The sequence below is a fragment of the Trematomus bernacchii genome, unplaced genomic scaffold (assembly GCF_902827165.1).
Source record: "Trematomus bernacchii unplaced genomic scaffold, fTreBer1.1, whole genome shotgun sequence".
Taxonomy (NCBI): Eukaryota; Metazoa; Chordata; class Actinopteri; order Perciformes; family Nototheniidae; genus Trematomus; species Trematomus bernacchii.
The window spans coordinates 782,031-800,109 of record NW_022987839.1 but is presented as its reverse complement, the minus strand read 5'-3'; positions in this window follow the sequence as shown (position 1 = coordinate 800,109).

Here is an 18,079-nt window from a genome sequence, read left to right as displayed (position 1 = left end):
GTCAAATGAGCACAAAGGCTCCGCCATCACCTTAATACATGACTTTATTAAACTTATTAAAAGCTTGTTATGCTCAGATTAATGGTCTCTTCTAGAAGGGAGAACAACGGGAACATGAATCAGAGATAGTGAAGTTATTATAAGGAAAACTGGATGTTATATAAGGACAGAGAAAGACAGTAAAATAGGGGAACATAATCTTTCTTTACGACCAATTCTGCAGCGCCACATTCAGATATGAATACTCTCAAATAAGCTGCTCTTATTCCAACAATTGCTATTTATTTAATCTAAAATACCTCTACCAGGCTTCATGCAGCTAGTCATAAAAGTGCAGTGTGAATCTCCACTTACCTGTTTGTGAGGAAAACAAGAAGAAAGGCCCTCATTGTTGTCTCTGCTGCCTGTTCCTCTGTTGCATGTTCTTAGCAAGGCAGTGCTGCTCTCTGCTCCTCAAGCTGTCCAGAGTGTGGTGAGGGTGAGAGGAGGGAGGAGGGGGGGGGGGCATGTGTGAAAAGAGAGAAGGCACAAAAGGGGAAGGGAGGGGTGACGGAGAGAGAGAGAGAGGATGATGGGACAGGTGTGGAATTTACACACCCTGCTGGTAGTGCACACTATCAGCATATTAGCCTCAGCGTGATGAGTCACACTTCTGATGCTGGAGGTGAGAGAAAATGTGGGTTTCTGAGCGAGAGGGAGACTCACACTGAAAGGGATACATTGTCTGCTGTATGTTGTGTTTCATTCAGACACAGGATTATTAGTGTTATGTTCCGAGTTAAAAATATATCTTATTAGTGCCAACGTTACAACTGTGGAGACAACAAAGCACAAATTAAATTAAAAAAGCACCCATGGGTACCTAACGTATTGTTATCCCAATCCTGTAGGAGATGTATATGTTTTATTAATAGAAATGTGTCAGACGTTAAACAAATATACCACAACTTTAACACATTGTCCCCAACAAAACGTTTTTTTAACCATCTGATTTTGGGTAGTTTTTCCAATGCTTTTCACATGAATCTGAGAGCTTCAATCAAATCAAATAGTAAAACACTTTAAATGTAAATACCAAAGAAGTGATTGTTGAAGCAGTGGTTTGCTTATTGATCATAGTATGCATAAAGTTGAATTAAACAAATAAGATAAAAGTAACATATCAGCTAATGTTTGTGGGGAAGAATAATATCAAATAATCTGAAGAGCAGGGATATTTATTCTTTACACTAGGAACCATTTGGCAAAGAGAGGCTTTTTGGATCTGGGGCTGTTCTATATTCTTTCAACAAATCCCATGTTCAGTCACATCAGCGAGTATTGTCTGTGTAAGCCGAATCCCCATGTAGCGTTCTTTATTCCTCTGAGCCAAAGAGATTGTTGACAAAGAACTATTAAAAACACATCAAGGAGCCCCACGATGATTACACTGAGTGACATGTTCATTCATTATCATAAGCACTGTTGTTTATTTTAAACCAAATCCACAAACACCATCATACTGCCCGAAATACCAAATGTGTATTATCTCGCAGCAGAAAGCAGTCTCCAAAAAATGCTTTTTTACTCTTTTTTGAGTGTCTTTTTCTAGATCGATCCACGGTTTGGGACACATGTTTTTGTAAAATATTAAACTATATATTTAAGACACATTTTTAAAGGCTTAACACCTCATTAGATAGTTATTTTTTGGACTTTTTCAGTGGCTTGACAATAGTAGAAATGGCAAATAACCAGCGTTACCTTTCAAGATAAAGTTGTTTTAACCAAATAAGAAAAATATTTTCATTAGTAAGGACCACTACTGATTATTGATTACTAGGATATATGTTTTAGTGACTTAAAAAAATGCCCAAATGATGTCCAAAGTATATCATTCCTTGTTTCTTGTCTTTGCAAGATCACACATTGTTGCTAGATGAATAAGATAAAGAAAATAAGTTAAGTTAGTTACCAAAATGTACTTAAAACCCCACTTTGTCTCCCGTTTTGTCTTTTTTGGTGTAAACACTATCCAGTTGTAACAAACCAGAGGAAATGGAAAACGTTCACCCTCCATCACACGAGGGCCCTCATGTCAGTCACCATACCCTGCATGTCCGTCCTGCCCTCTCTCCATCAGGATGATTGTTGTGATTTGATGGCAGCAACCCGATACACAGCGCGTCCCTACATGGTGGGTCCATGTCACCGTCCCTCTGCAGAGAGGCAGCGGGGCCGAACAACACAAGGAGGCTGTCTCCAGTTGGTTTCCTCCTTTTGCCTTTTAAGAGCACTCTGCAGCGTGCTCCTCTGGCCCCTAATGCACCCGGTCCATTTAGCAAGCCAGAGCTGTGAAACCCAAGATCACAAGCACGGTCAAAAACAATTTCACCCTCTGATTGAGCCAATATCCACTTTACATTCGGAGGAGAAACAGGAATCTGATATGTGTTACCACACGCGTACAATATACTGCTTTCTGTAATCTGCTCATTTCAGAGTATTCCCAACACTTGTAACCACAATCTGTTTATCTGTGAAACCTCAGAAATGTTTATTATTGTGCCAGATACCTTATATCCTCTCCTAGACCTTTACTTGACCTTTTCAACTTCAGCTACTAAACACACAAGCATATTAGTATGAGAGTGAAATCACACATTTCTCAAGAACTGTTTCTCAGAGAACATTGTTTTGCAGCGAGAGTCGCCCCGAGCTGAAAGAGATGAGGCGGCTTCTGTTTGAAACCAGATCCAGCCGGTACTGACGGGCAGAGCATGGCAGGGAGTCCTGGACGCATTAGCCGCGGCTAATGGGCTAACTGGCTCCGAGAGGCCTGGCTGTCCATTACGTGTGGCTACGGCTGGAAGAGTTTGCAGGTTAACTTCTTATGAGCGCTCTGATTGTCCAACAAGCCTTTTAACTCTCATAGTGGTATCTGATACTGACGTTTCATACGTGAAATTAGATCATGAAAAAAACATTTTCTGCTGGACGTAAACAAATTGTTTATTGGCATTCTGTTGCAGGGAAATTATTATATTATATAAACAATCAACCCTTATTTTTGAATTCCTGTAATGCTGTTGGTGATAAACATGACAGTAAATCCATCACTTTGGATTCAAATGAACGGTGATGACGACGATAATAGATTTTTCATTCAAAATGTCCCCAGAGGGCTTTTCATCAATCGCCAAGGTTCATATTTGTTGTTTTGAGTAAAATGTCTTGACAACTATTTGATGGATTTCCATAAAAGGTGCTACACACATTCATATCTCTCATGGGGAATATTCACTATTTTTTAAAACTTTAATTAATCTAATTAGCTTAGTCGCAAACCGAGGACACACATTCCTACCTCCTCAGAGTTTTGTTAATATAATCATGTTTTAAACATTATCTGATCTAATCCTTAAAAGTCAATAAAAGAAAATGCTTTATTAAACTACTGCTGATTTCCCATGCATTACTATATTTTTGCACTTTAAAGGGCCCATGTCATGGCCATTTCTACTGATCATAATTCCATTGTTGAGGTCTACTAGAATAGATTTATATTGTGCAATTTTCCAAACTCACATTGGTTTCTCATACAGCATCTCTGTATAGTATGTGTATTCACCAGGTATTCACTCTCTGTCCTAAACGGCTTGTTGGAGCTCCTGCCCCCCCCCTCCCTGTGAGCCCAGTGTGCTCTGATTGGTCGGGACGTTGAGAGGCTCGTTGCTGCGAGGAGCGGACAGGCTTCCGGGTCGGCGATACAGCGGGAACAAGCGAAACTCATCCTGAGCACACACAAACACTCACAGACGAAGTAAAAACAATAAGTGTGGCTTGATATTGAGTAAGAAAAAGGTTTATAACGCTGTGAGAATGGGTCTGCAGAGAGCATTTCTCCACGATCCCAACTTAGCAGCCCGAAAAACGTTTACCCATTTTAAACAGTCGTGGTAGGTATACCTTGTTTGTTTTAAACATCATACATACACAAACAACAATGAATACTTACAGGTTGTGTACCCGAATCTCCTGCTGGTCCAAACAAAGTAGGAACAGCATCGTTCTTCAGTGCCCTACGCTGTACATATCCGGCATGAATCTGAAAGGTTTGTGAAGCTTTGTTTCGTGAAATGCTGGCAGAGGGTGTGGCCTCTGGGTATTCACACGTCACAGTACCCAGGAAGTAAACAATGGAAAATGAGAAATCTCCAACGAGGCGTTTTGGGGCAGCATAGACTGTGTTAGAGTTTTACTCACTACAGGGTGTACTTTGAGGGTTTTTGACTCTGCAGACCGTTTACATGCATAAAAACCTTCATAACACACAAGGGGACGGGTAATAACCAGAAAAGCATGACATGGGACCTGTGGCGGTCAATCCCCAGTTACGTTTGAGTCGCAGAGAGGCTAAACTTGGCTATAAACTGTAACGCGTTTTCGAAGAGAAAGTCCATATTGAAGCAAGATAGTTTTAAGGATATTTAATAAACAAAATCATAACATAGTATCTATGGACAAAATGGTCAACAGAAAAAATGACAGCACAAGATCACCCGCACTCAACATCAAACAGGTGACTTATATAACCAAACCACACCCATGTGACAATTACCGGAAGTGCTCAACAAACAAATAAAAGTGACGTAAACAAATAATAATAATACAAATAATGAACTTGGGCGAAGTAGCGTTATGGCACCTACAGGCCCTTTAAGTAGTTTATGATAGCAGACGTAGGACATTTGCCTGAAAATATTACATGTGTAGGTCAAATAATCTCTGAGTAAACATTTTAAAAAATATGACAATACGACATCTCTCTCCTCTTCAACTTCATCTACCGCCATCATCAGGTCAAATGTAATTGTCCATAACTCCGACTAATGACTAAACATTTGCACAACTAACAACATTCCCATCAGCTTCATCTTTTTGTTTTGTTTAGTTGACATTAGCAAATGTTAGCATGCTGACATTAGCATTTCGCTCAAAGCACTGCTCTGCCAAACCATAGTCTCAGAGCTGCTAGCACGGCTGTTGACCTGTAATCATGTAAGGTCTTCAAACTCACATTTTCTTCAACCGTCCAGCCATCTATGCATCTGAAATTCGGCACCAGCTAGTTTAGTAAATGTCAAAGTAAAAAGGACCAGGAAAGTACTACTTTAGTCATATTAATGTAATTTGGCAGGAACAAAAGGGGTTCAGACAAGGCTTGTGACAGGGAAATTACCCACTCTTTATTTAAATAGGTGACTTTTACAGTAGTTGCGGGAAGTGTTTGATTGAAGGTGGATAATGAGGGACGTTTAATTTCTCTATCCTTGCAGAGAGGTTCAGGACATTTGGCATCAGCTCCAGAGGAAGAGTGTAAGATAGTGAATACGGCGGCATAGATGGGAAGAGGCCACATGATGAAGAGCTCTTTGTGACGAGAAGTGGATTGATCTGCATCCTCTCCTGCATGCAAAGCCAACAGGCATATTAGAGGTAGAATAAGTAATTTAATAAAAAGAGAGAGCGAGAGCACTCAGGCTGTAAGAAATACTGCAGGACTTTAGGAGATGTGCCACAGAGGGTGTTGTTGCATTAATCAAATCTTAAGGCAATAAAAGCGTCAATAAGAGTTTGAGCAGCCAAGATAATGAAGGACAGAGATGGGAAGTGTTTTTACTGCAGAAAAGGTTGTTTTATACAGGAGGATTATTCAGAATAACATCCATAAAATATCTGTGCGACATGATTTATATCAAAGGTATGTTTAATTTAGGATGCAACAAATGTCTTTGCATAATTTAAATGAAAGAATAAAGCACGTGTAAGTGACTCACTGTTTGCAGAAATAATGATTTGCTGTGAAAACATGACCTTGCAAAACTGTTAAGGATCATGAGTGCCACCTATGGATCATGAGGAGGATTTTTATATATTTCAGAGACGGCAAAGATCCTTTCAATCAATTTCATGCCTGCTTGGTTAAAAAGAAAAAACAGGAATGAGAGGAATTTGAAAATGTTGTACATGCAGGATAATGTAGCATGTGAGCAGCTGCAGAATGTGTAAAACATCCACCCTGAACTCCTGGAGTCTCAGTGGGGTCAGAGGATATCCAGTTGCTAACAGAGAAGGAAAACAGCATCTGTGAAAAAGGCCTGTCGACCTTTGACCCCGGCTGTGGTTAGTAGAGTCTGGAGCATACCGAGCTGTCTCTCTGTGGTTCCAGCGGCTTCACACAGGAAATGCAGAGAGCTAATTATATTGAGTTAGAAGTGTTTTAGTTTGAAAGTGTATAAATAATCATCCAGGACTGATCTACTCAGAGGAACGTACACTTAGTTTTTTGTACCACTGCTGACTGAAAGTACATTTCCTGTCACAAAAATACCCTTATAACGTTGTTTCATAGATTCTATAATGATGATAATCATAATCACTTATGCTATCAATAATTCTCTCAATACATCTTTTTATGGCGTGAGCAAAAATGTGTGTATATGCAAAATGTGGAAACAGGGTAAACTGTGGAAAATGTAATTACCGATATCTTAGACCTTGTTTTAAAAATATATCCAGTTTTCTATGTTCAGTCAAAAATAGGCCAAACGGTTTCCTTTTGAAGAAGATGGAACTAATGCTGCTTAAAAACGACTCAAACTATAAAATAATAATCAAATAAATGGCTGTCGATAGATTAATCTGGTAAGCACCAAAGCTACTAATTTACAACTACAGGCTTAATAAATATACATTATATGATTTATACATTTCTTTGTAGTATACTGTTCTTGCAGTTAGCATACGATTAGCAACATTTTACCGTTTTTGACGCACAGGAAGTGATGCACCATCTAACGGCAATGTCTCACTTCACAAAAGAAGGTAAAGGGTTTTCCATGTATTTCATTGGTTAGTGTATTTTTGTTTTGTTTTCCTAGATCTGAATCTGTTCTTTCTGACATTTTCTATTTGTTTTAATGTTTTGCAGTTTTGAGTTTCACATCCACTCCTGACCTCCATTTCTCCTATGATTGGTAAAATAGTGCAGCAATAGCAACGTTTTTAGTAAGCATCAAAAAGTATACTAAATTGTGTCACAAGACACACAAAATATTCAGCAACTAGCAGCTGAATTTCCATCAAGAGTGAATCTCATGTTCATCCATCGAAAGCTGTTTTATGGAAAGCATTGTTGTCTCTGACGCCAGCAGCCGGTGGACAGAAAGAGGCGATTTTATTTATTTCCAGGCAACCTGTTGTGGTGTTGATCGCAGCGATATCAAGCTCTCAGAGGGAACATAGACATGTTGTCAAACTCTGTATACTTCTCTATTTCTATTCTTGGTCTTATATATGCAAGTACTTCTGAACATTTCTTGAAAACAACTTCATTTTTAACTTTTGTGAGATCAATCTAAATTATACTTCCCAGCACTCCAGACCTTTTCTTTTTTTGAATCCACAGACCTTGTAGGAATTGTTTTCTTTCAACTGAAATAAACTCGTTAACCGTGTCACCGCACTGAAGAAAGTGTGCAAGGAACATGGCAAGGACTCATTGACAAGAGGCTTGTGCGCATAATTTGGTAGAAATAAAATGATCTAAACTGACAAATAGCCATGCAGGTAAGAGGAATGGTTACCTTTGATAAGTAAGTGTCCGTCTGGACTTGATTTGAACATGAGTTTGAGAGTCACCTCATAGGTCTCCACTTCAACAATGATTTACAGAACAGAAAAAGTCTCCGCTCTCACAGACAATGCTATATGAGAGCTGCAGCACTAAATAAGACACTGCCACTTTGGAAAATAAGAGAGGTCACAAAGCTGCAGCCAAGATTGAGCGTTGCGTCAGCAGAGTGTTAAACCACAGTCCCAGGCTCGGCTGTTCCTGGAGCTATTCGCAGGACTGCCCATCTTTCTGTAATGGGTGTTTACGAAGGATAAAAACACCTCCACCGACCACGAGTAGCCCTTCCCACGCTAAGGGTAACATCAGGACATCTTTGCAAATGTTCACTAAGTAAAGTCACAAGGCCCTTTTAATGATCATTGATCTATGGTGGCACGCTTCCCTACAGATTAAATGTGAGCCAAGTAATGTTCTCACCAGCAAGAGACAATGGCTAAGAGTCTTCCAGAAGTGGAGGATACTAAAGTATAAAAGTTATCGGTTATAAGTAAAAATCCTACTCTCAATATCGTACTCAAGTAAAAGTACAAAAGTATTGGCATTAAAACATAGTTAATGTACCAAAAGTAAAAATACTTGTTAAGTGTTTTGGCTCATTTCATAATCATTTATGTTAAATGACTGGATTATGCATTTATGGGTCCATCGTAGCTGGTTGAGGTGGAGCTAATGTTGTGTACAACACATTGTACGTGATAGGCTAAGGGGCGGGACATCTCTAAGCAGTTGACCAATCACAACAGAGCCGCAGATTCGGAGCCCGAATCCGATACACTTTGATAACGGCTCCCAAAGTGGGTAAGTCTGAGGACGAAATGCTTGCGGCTGCGTGTGTACGCCCTATACGATAATTTCCTGAAAACGATGACGCCATAGCCCCGCCTCTCCCCACCTCTGCTGCTCACCCCCGTCATTGCTGATGCATTTCGCCAACAACAGCAACAACAATGGCGGATCACAGGGTTGCGTTCGTGCTCCAGACGCTACTGACCATGATACAGATTTTAGTGCAAAATGTACAGCTCCTCTACCACAAATAATAATAATAACAATAATCGCCATCGGTCTTCTTCGCTGCTTTTGGTGTGTTTTGTGGCGGAAGTACAGCGCCACTTACAGGCCCGGCATATGTACTACAGCGTCTCCGGCGTTTTCGAGCATTTTCGTGTGGACGGACACGTTTCTTGAGCCGATTCTGTGTGGACGGAAGACTTTTTTGAAAACGACGTCGGTTCGTTTTCGTCTCCGTGTGGACGGGGCCTTAAAGTCAGTGTTTGAATCAGATCTGAAGCAGGGGGAAGAAATTGATGATTTGACGTTAATTGGGTAACTTGGAGGGTTTTGCACATAATCATAATGGATGTGAATTTAAACATAATGCTGATGAGCGGCTGTCAGCTTGAGCACGGCTTTGATTCCTCCCTCGGTGCACGGATTTAAGTGCAGCGCTTTTCATCTCAAATGTGGTGATTTGCAGCCTGAAGGCTTCACTGTGTTAAAAGGAAGTGTCTGTGAATGAATGATCTAGCTGTTTGTGGGTAAACATGAGAGATTGCTCTGACAAATGGACGGCCGTGAACTTAAAGGTCAAGATCAAATACAAAAAAAGAGAGTGTTTGTATCGTCGCCAGCTCGGCAAGAATTGAAAGGTAGTTTTCTACTTATTATGTATAACAGCAAAGATGTTCGCAGCAAATATATCTTGCCTGCGTCTGAGAATGAGTTAATCAAATCAAGACTACTGAATTTAATTAACAGAGCCACTTAGTCCCTAAATGATCAGTTTTAAATATCTGAATAGCTTATTATGTTAACATGTTGCTGTCTCACTCCAGTGGTTTCCAACCTTTTATGGCTAAAAACAATATATATATATCTACTTGAAAAACACTATCAGGGGTTAAGGAGCTAAAAACAATCAAGCTGTCAGAAACAATAAATATAATTTTGTGTAGCATCAATGTTTTTCAACCAGAATGAAATAGATTTTCAGGCAAATGTTGTAAAAAAAAAACACATTTATGGTTACCAGATAATGAACCCTAATGTCTTTGTTGAGTTTCTTCTATTTAGGATTTCTACCCCCGTTTCAGAATCGTTACCTCTTTCTTTATGTTTCCCTTTCTCTAAATAAAATGTTTTAACAGTAAGCTGATAATTGTTCTGCGGGTTGCACAGTTCTCTTTCTTCATTGTGCCTGGAATAGTTCAAGGAAAGAGCACAGCCTACTTCTACTTGATATTAATGGTGAAAAGATGTATTATTTTCCTCCAACCTTCTCAAGGGGGCTTTTCTGAACAACAGTGGAGTCCTTGAACAGTTCTCTGTATGCCCACTGTCCTCTGGTTTATTATTATTATTATATTGTATTTTCTATTTCAAAAATGCATTCATGAAGAACAAAACATTTTCTCTAAAAGGGATGAAAACTGTTCTTCAGTTTGAGCTTTATGCATTTAACTTAAGCATTCAAACTTTATGCAACTTTCACTCTAGATACTACTTTTATTTTTCCAATTAAAAAGACATCATTTTTTTTTATCAACCTTTAAAATAGGATGCATGGTTATAGATAGACCTTCCAAAACACTATACAAGCTACAGCAGTTAACATCTTCTTACACATCAATGCACCAATACATCACAATATAATATATATTAATATTGCACTTACAGGAAAGTAAAGGATATGAAAACTTCTTTCTGATACAGTCACTGGACTTGAAGTAGGATGTAGGATCTCCTGCCCTGCATTAATGACTACAGGCGTTGGCATGGAGCTGCTTAATGACCAACGTGATGGTTGTATCTGGGTCAGAGCATGTTTCTGCTGCAGGTCAGATCTGAATGAAAAGAAGTCCGACTGTGTGGTCCTTTTGAAGAGGCAGCGTCCTGGACACTGAGACGACCCCAGGCCGAGCTTTTTAAGTCCCTGACGGATGTCTTTGTGAAGCCACACTGTTTAGTTCCCAGAAAAAAACCAAAGTTGAGAGCCACACATTTTAAAATGATGTCATTTCGTAGCTCTGTTGGGGTTTTAGTCTTTAAATCTGGACTCTACTGATAGATATGTCTTTTGGTTCATCACTTTGGACCTGTCGGAAATATCTTTCACTTCATTTGGGTCAGCATTACATTTTTTATACACATACTTTTTATATCCCGCCCATGTTAAATTGTAATAACTTAACTAGGATTTTACAAATAGTGCCATCTTCAGGTCATAATTGTAATCCTCCCATATTTTGATTTATATCCAAACTTCCTACATAACAAATGACATTGCCTTCAGCTGAACTGTGTTTTCTTTCATTGCTAATCATGCTAATACAATACACATAGCTGATACACATAGCAAACACTAGAGTTAAGCTGCAACAACTATCAGACTGATTATATGAAACCTTTTTTAATAACGTACCCCATTCTAAGTATTTTCTGATTCGAGAACTCCCTCAACGGCCCCACACATTATTGGTAAAAAAAAACGATTATAACAATAAACTATGGAATGACATGAAGTAGGCATTACAGGTGCATTAAACTGCATATTTTTTAGATTGACTTTTAGATCATCATGCATGACTACATTGTTCAATTAACCTGTTCTTTAAAAATCTCATGTACCCTCATTTTAGAATCACTGATCCATCTAATCAACAGAATTATTTTTGACTCAACCAATATTTCAGTATTTTTGTTGGTTTTATTTCATATTTAACATTTGGAAAGAGACTATTCACGCTTCACTCTGCTATGTCTCTCCTTGTGGTCACCTCTTCTGCAGCACGTTTGGATCTATTAGAACGCCCATGTATTTATCTAAAGCTGTCTTAATTACAAAAATCGCCCTTGCATTTGCCGTAAAGTCCTTTTGTGTTGTCAGTGCAGAGCTGATAAAACTCTCTCCCCCCTTACCACATCTTCTGTATCTCTGCTTCTTCCCCGTCTCCCCCGTCATACCAACTATGTGCAATATGTGCAATATATATGCCGTTAAAAACTGTGCAATATATACCTAGCTGCTAAATCCTCAGAACTGTTACAGGGTGTGTATTTTTGTCAAATGTGTAACTTCTTTATTATAATTTCTTTTTTTATCTTTACTACGTTTTGTATGCATGCTTCTTAGGTAACATTAAGCTGTCTTTGGCTCTTTTCTGCTGTAATAATCAGGGTTCATACACTTTTTCACCAATGATTTTCAATGACTTTTCCATGACCTTTACCTAATTTTCCATGACCAAAAAAATTACTCTTTCTCAGCGGTACCACTGAAAATGGTTTATTTGAACATGGAACAGAAAAATAAGGTCTGCATATGAAACATGTTGTGCCTATCTAAAACAAATCAAATAGTTGGCTAACTAGCTCCTACAGGCTAAAGCAACTAAAATCTCTCACCAGCAAAATACCTCGTCAGTTAAATGCCATTTTACGTTTCATGACTATACGATACAGTATTTATTATCATTATAGTATTACTATTTCGGCGATTAGATCAAATGTAAATTATATTTGATGCAACTTTAGTTACATTTCCATGACTTTTCCAAAACTTTGGGAAAAATATTGTTTTCCATAACTTTTCCAGGGCCTGGAATTAGCATTTTGAATTTCCATGACTTTTCCAGGTTTTTAATGACCGTAAGAACCCTGAATAATGTACATTTCCCCTCTGTGGGACTAATAAAGGTATTCTGATTCTGATTCATTTAAGGGACAAACCAGGTGCAATCCCATGCCATCAGAATGAAATGAATCATTTGTTCCCATCGTCTTACTGTCAGCCATGGCAACAGCTTTCTGCCAGCCATCTCTGCAGAACTTCTCAAGGCAGCTCTCCCTCTCCTCTGTCATTATCCCGTCCATTAGTGCTTTCTGCCATTGTCATTTGGATTTCTGACTTTTCTAACCACTGACTCCTGCGTGGTGTCCTTGACGCCTTCTTTATTTAGAACAATTAGCTACAGCACCCTGTGTTCTTAAGAACTTTGAGTGCAGATTTTAACAGACCATGTTTGGAATTATCTATATATTCAAGAAAAACACGTTATATCTTATGACTCATTTACCAACCTTGATCAAAGAATGAATGAATACAAGCAATGACTACCTCTACAGTTTACTTCAGTGTCCTTTAAAAGCAAGAACACACTTTGTGTAGGCTTCCCGCGTCACTTTAAAACCATTTTGTTCTTTCACTAAACTGAAAGAGCACCTTATCTCATGAATTGCATGACGCAGCAGGTTTTTTTTGTGGCACTGATGCAATTGGGTTTCCTGGCTCAGAAATAGGAATTGTTTCATAATCCTCTTTGAAACAACACAACCATTGTGTTCCCTTAAAGCAGGACGTGCACCGACACAACGTGTACTGATTTAAGATATGACCTCACTGGGTGTTAGATCTACATGTTACATGGTCTTCTGTAAAATAGTCTCGACACCGTCACTATTCACTATCTCATAATGGAGATATCCTTTCTGACTGCAGTTTTTTTGCCATTTCATCCTGTCTCAGTGAGTCCAGTCTTGCCTCAAATGTTTTAGACGTTTACACTTGCTGCTGAGGGCCAAATTGGCTTCATTTGTGCAATTTTTGAAACTCTAAAATACACCGGTGGTCTTTTCTCACCATAATAAAAACCTAATATGATTTCAAGGCTAGATTGGAAATGTAGCCTGCTGATTCACGGAGATGAGGGCTCCTCAGGAAATGCATTCATTACTAACAAAAGGAGAGTGAAATTGAATTGACCTCATGCAGGAAACTAATGCTTATTAAAGCGCTAAGTGTGCACTGAATGAGCAAACTGTTATACTTACTTGTTCTTTTATACATGACCAAAAAACTGGTAAAAAACATTTCTTACTTCTCCTTTTATGAAAAGCGTAGCAGTTTCTCAGAAGAAGATGCGGCAGCGAGTTCTGCAGTGTCACAAAGACGCTCATAGTTAATGCATTCAGCGTACAATAAAGCATTGATCTGAGCAGCTGCGTGCATGAAGTGTCTCTCTGGACTCTCTGCTTTGTTTTCTTTGGGATCCACTGTGGTCTGCAGCTCTTTTTAGCTTCATTATTATTCAATGTTATAATTATAATGTACATGATTGGGAGTTGCAGGAGCATGTGATGATCAGTGCTTTGTTATAATAGTGCTGATGGAACACAATGTTCACAGCGTTATATTTTTATCACAGAGACTATTTAAAACTCACTGTATCTGTGTGCTTGTGAAAGAGGAACAGTCATATCTACATATCACAACATGGCTCACCAGCACATCACTGTCAAACATTTCACAACTCCAGTTTGTGGTTATCTCCACCGAACTGAGTAGACGGTTTAAAATAAAACAAAAGTTTGTAAGAAGTCTGTACACTATAAAGTACTGTATAGGTTTTTGTAGAATTATAATTTGCTGTTGAATCTCGATCTTTTAAAATACTAAATGCACAGTAGAGTATTAAAAGGTGCAACCGTGTTTAAAAGTACAGCTTTTAATGTCACCTTATTTATTATTGTTTTTATCAGAGATTTCTAGAGTTTCCTAGTTTAGACTATTTTACTGAGGCAGAACTCAAAACCTTTCGCTTTTTACAACTTTATCAACATTTATGTGAAAAAAATCTAATAAATCTATGCTTGTGATATTTAAAATAAATATATTTTCGGAGTTATAAAAGTATAAAAAACTTGACCAACACACGGTCTTAGTGACAATTGGCCTTTATATGTGCACTATAGGGATATAGTCTCAGTCGGTAACTCACTGGTTCTAAAAACACTTTCTGATCTGACAACATTGTCTATGTCAGGGGTGTCAAACTCAATTTCATCACGGGCCACATCAGCATTAGGGCTGCACTCAAAGGGCCGGTTGTAACTTTAAGACTATATAAAAGTACATATATAAATATATATATATAAAATAATGTATTATATTACATTATTGCCTCTGCATTGGATTATTATCTGATAGGGTAATAACTTCATAATTAACTACGTCTGAAAGCAGAAGTCTGGGGCAAATAATTGCAAGTCTCTTCAGTGAGAATATCACAAAATGATTTAAAAAGAAAAGCCACATTCTGGAAAAAAAGTCGAAATAAAAAAAAATAAGTGACATTTAGAAGAAAAAATGTAAAATTCTGAGAAAATAAGTCTAATTTGAGATGCATTGTGGGACATGTAGTTTATGGGCAACGTGCTTCTGTAAATCATCATGTAACCATATAATAAACATACAATATTCTTTGCAAGCTCTTGTGGGGCCACAGAAAATGAAGTCACGGGCCGGATTTGGCCCCCGGGCCTTGAGTTTGACACCCCTGCTCTATGTCTTAATCCAAGGAGGTAAATACACTGTATATCATAATAAACTGCGTTTATTTTTGCCTTTATTTTACAGTTCACAGGACACACGCACACAAGAGTCGAGACATATGTTGAGAAAGTGAGGGGGTGTTTAGCTGGAATTAAACCTACACACCCAACTCTAATTTAAGTAAGTAAAGTTTAAAATGTTACGTTTATAAATATCTAAACAAAAGGGGATAGAGTTGGTTTGTATCAGAAAGAACATAACAATAGCATAGCTAGTCAAATTTCAGACTTGATCTGACCAATAAAGTATTATCGTATCGTAACGTAGAAAGAAATAGAGGCTTAATTCATAAAAAGGACATATAGAAACAATAATATACCTCATGTGGGGGAGTCTATAATTACAGATTGAGACAAAACGGTCATAGTTTCTCAATGGGGGTTTAACATCTGGGCTATTTTAATGTGTTGTGAAAAGCTAATTGTTTGTTATTGTCAATGGTCTGATGATTGCAGACCAACGACGATAAACATTATTTTTCATGTTGTGCCTTTTAGGTAATTAAAATTCAAAAATCAATATGAAACACTGCGAGCGAGTTTAATAAGGCTAACAATAGAATGTAGAGTATGGTTCTTTCACACAAGAAAACGTAATCATACGTAATCAAACGTACATTATCGCCTGCAAACACGTGCATTATAAAAGTATTCGCATGAGTACATATCTAGGCCTGTGCATCTGCAGGAGGGTAAACAGTCCATCTGGCAACATATTGAGCTCTAGTTATAGACTCCAATAGTAGTATCCATATGTACTAATTAGGTCATCTTGACCCTGGTGAGGACAGGAGGGTGCAGAGCGGGGAAATGTGCCAACCTTTCTCTGCTTCGTGGTTGCCCTGCAGTCATGCAGCCATGCAGGAGATGGGCCAACACAAAAGAGGGTGATGTAAGAGCCGAATAAGCTGTGCCCTTTCGGAGGCAACACACACACACACACACACACACACACACATTGCACTCACCTATAGGTAAGGGTACAAAGAGTGTGACAATAACAACTTTTGATATTTCTTTTGTAGCTCGTAGACGAGGATCTGACTCAGAAATACTGATTAAGATGACAGGTCTTGTTGCTTCGCTTCTTGTCAGATTCTGTCAGAATTGTGTAAATGCATTTATATAAGACCGACAGAATTCAGGAGTGAAGTGCTTACAGTATATTCAGGGGTTTAGAATATACCAACATTTCGTTCTCAGGTGGATATATTGCTGAAGCTTTTTACCAAGTCAAGGAAAATAAAAAAAGATGATAGTCTTTCAAAGTAGAGCTATGATATAACAAAAAGGTTGAAAGGACAACGTTGACTAAATTAATAAATAATGTAGAGCCAGATTGCTCTTCTTTCACAGTTGACCGACTGCTCACTGCAGGTGGCCAGTTTCTCATTCTGTTCTCATTTAGAAACAACAAAATACTCTGAGACTGTTTTCATGACATCATTGTATATTAAAAAGGAGAGAGGTATCACAAAACAGTGGATTTTATTTTTACGATTAGACTGCATCGGCTATATTTGTCAACCGTCAAAGATATTGCCGAAACGCTGCATCTGTGCCTTCAATTTTCTTTGTATATTATAATGTGGGTACTTTTCTGTTGTGGTAATGCATGAAGGACATTGTTCGGATTTTATTGGATTTTTGCATCAATGTGATGACGTTTTTATTTCTTTTTTGGCATTTAATTCACTCATAAACCAAAATAATAAATATTACTGTCTGAATATTAAAAGTTATGTTTATTTGATTAATGAAGCACATCGCACATTTACAGTATAAAAGGGTCGCTCATAGTGAGTAACCCTCAGATAATTATCCCCTGATCCTGCAGTTCCCTTTGCCGAGCGTTTTACAGTAGCTGTTTTTGGTTTTACTCTTGCTGCTATCATATCATCAAAACATCAACTCTTCACCACCTGCTCAGCACCAAACAAAGAAAACAGACACAGTAAGTGATAGCTGGTAAACGATGAGAAGCGCTTAGCAGAAAAAGAGCCAAATATTTCCGGCAGGAGTGGGCTGACCGCAAAAAAGAGCCAATCGAGTGGATTTTGCGCTTACATCTCCCCAGTTGACAGACACATGATCCAACATTAAAGGTGGGGTAGGTAAGTTTGAGAAACCGGCTCGAGATACACTTTTTGTTATATTCCATGGAATGCTCTTAACATCCCGATAGCAATGAATATCTTAAGTGCTTTGACAAAAAATCCATTAAAAAATGTAATCTGGAAGCCGTAATACTGTAAAAAGCACGACCAATTATTTTATCCGGCCCGGCTAAAATAACTGGATGGCCTACCTGCCTGTCAGCCTTCCATCTGTGCACAAACTTATCTCGTGCCCTCATTGGTCATGTGCGCGTTCGTGTGTGTTGGAGGAGGGGCTCTGTAAGGAAGTGGCAGATTTTCTTCGGTTGTGTATTTTCAAATTCTAGCGATCTCGAGCCGGTTTCTCAAACTTACCTACCCTACCTTTAATGGTAGTATTTCTCTATGTGTGAATTAGTTGATAATATATCAATGTTGAGTCCACAGCTTGTTTCTGCTGCCCCTAGGCGGCCTAAAAAAACAACCGCTATTTAAAAATTAATCCAGCAAAAGTTTCTTCATCGTATTTCCAGAAAAAAATATATATTTTCCTCAATATATATAATTATATACCTATAGATGTATATATATATATATGTAATTGTATTTATATTTACCCTTTCTTAATTTCAGTGTCTACAGATATGTTTATCCGGATCCTTCCTTGAGACTACATACCGTATGAATGTATGTATCCATAAGTATGTATGTATATTGTTTATGTTAAGGTCAAGTCACTCCAGCTGTGTTTTCTATACAACAACAGTCCCAGCAGCAGGGTCCGGACTGCTCATCCTCTCGCTGCGATTTATGTATCCACTTCTTCCTCCTCCGTTGTTATTCTCTGTAGTTTTTATTTTTACAACCCATTGTTATCAAAGCTCCAGTTATTATCTTTGAAAATAAACGCAGAGCT